The following is a 2280-nucleotide window of genomic DNA, read 5'->3' as shown; positions in this document are numbered from 1 at the left end:
AGCTATGAGTAGCAAAACACTAGCTAAAAATAGCAAAACACTAGCTAAGGATAACAGAACATTAGCTAAGGGTAACAAAACACTAGATAATGTGCAACTATAGTGAAACTAGCTAATACTATGAAAGATAAAAGTAGCAAAACACTAGCTAAAAATAGCAAAACACTAGCTATGAGTAGCAAAACACTAGCTAAAAATAGCAAAACACTAGCTAAGGATAACAGAACATTAGCTAAGGGTAACAAAACACTAGATAATGTGCAACTATAGTGAAACTAGCTAATACTATGAAAGATAAAAGTAGCAAAACACTAGCTAAAAATAGCAAAACACTAGCTGAGTAGCAAAACACTAGCTAAGAGTAGCAAAACACTAGCTAAGTATCAAAACACTAGCTAAGCGTAGCAAAACACTAGCTAAGAGTATCAAAACACTAGTTGAGTATCAAAACACTAGCTAAGTGTAGCAAAACACTAGCTAAGAGTAGCAAAACACTAGCTGAGTATCAAAACACTAGCTAAGAGTAGCAAAACACTAGCTGAGTATCAAAACACTAGCTAAGAGTAGCAAAACACTAGCTAAGAGTAGCAAAACACTAGCTAAAAATAACAAAACACTAGCTACGAGTAGCAAAACACTAGCCATGAGTAGCAAAACACTAGCCATGAGTAGCAAAACACTGGCCATGAGTAGCAAAACACTAGCTATGTACTACTAGCACACATACACATACTAGCACAACACTAGCTAAACAAAGCAAATTACTAGCTAAAAGTAGCAAAGCGCTAGCTATTAGTATCAAAACACTAGCTAAATGTAGCAACCCACTAGCTACAAGTAGCAAAAGGCCACACAAACTTCAGCTTTAATTCAACTTTTATTTAGACAGGTTAATCCCATTGAGTTTCAGGGACTCATTTACAAGAGAGACCTGATGAGCTCAACAGCAAACTGTCAGATAACACAGAAGGCATCCTAACAGTTGCTTGTTTTATGTTTTTGCTGAAAATAATGAGTGGGTTAATGTAATTGGTACTGTCTTGTTTGTGTTCATTTTTCTGTACTGTTAGCAAAATAACTCATTAGCACATGGACAGATTTTGGAAAAAGTCTCAAAGTAATCACTGGATGTACATCTACAACTCAGCCCAGTTTAAGATGGCAGCTGCAGCTAAGAGACATTAGCAAACACGGTTGTTCAATTCAGCAATTTTTACAGTTATGAAGTGTCACAGAGTGTCAGACATGCTGTCCCTCATGAGGCATGACCAAAACAGCTATCTTCAACATCAGAAGAGTGTCAACCCCTGGCACGAAAGGCAGCTGGTGATAAGCATTCCTTCAAGGAGTGCCACAATTTGAGTTTGCCCGATGCTCCAACATTGTTACAACAAACAGCAAGTTTTTATTTCCCTTGACATCAGAAGTATACTTTTAAAAATTCATCTAAGTAAAAACATCGTTTTGTAGTGGCTTTTCTTGATGAGGTTCAGTGTTGCTGCAGCTTTCAGTGTTTATGTAAATGTGAGGGGACAGAACCAGCAGAACCAGAACTGAAAGCAGAACAAGACTCAGTGCTTTTCTTTTTCTTTTCCACGTGTGAAAACCTGTTTTCAGCACTGCGTTTGGTCTTCACAGTGACTGAGTGCTCTGGATCAGTGTGGCCGAAACACTTCTCATGGCAAACACAAGTAATACTGAGGACCGCTGAGGTCATCTCCACAAGTCGTGGAACAAGTCGTGGAACATTAAGGTTCTCACGTCCACAAGTCGTGGAACGTTAAGGTTCTCACTGGAAATGACTGTCAAAAAAGAAAGTTGGTCAAGGTTCTGATTGGCCATATTTCTTTCATTATTGTTTATCACTCATTAAATTTTGTTTATAAGGACAAAAAGACTGAAGAACAGTGTTTCTTCCACAGAATAACATTGTACCCTTATTAACATTAAATAAAGAAAGAAATATAGATCAACTTACAACAAACATTATTAACATTGTTTTATAATCTGTAACAGAAAAGGCTTAAAGTTCATCAATTTGCCTGAAATTAAAAAAATGTATATCCTTATTTAAACTGTAAACATTTTTGACCATTTGATACTGAACAGTGAAATTAAATACAATCAATAAATAATAATAAATGAAAATTGATCGGCAACATTTTAAGTCAGGAGTGTTGTATAGAACACTTTGACCTCCAAAACAAAAATGAATAAATGAATTTGTGCTGATTTTTTAAATCAAAATGAGGAAGTCAGGATTAATGGCTACAATGAGCA

This window comes from Nematolebias whitei, chromosome 15 (assembly GCF_014905685.2).
Source record: "Nematolebias whitei isolate Nwh7 chromosome 15, NemWhi1, whole genome shotgun sequence".
NCBI lineage: Eukaryota > Metazoa > Chordata > Actinopteri > Cyprinodontiformes > Rivulidae > Nematolebias > Nematolebias whitei.
Note: the sequence above shows the minus strand (reverse complement) of the source record.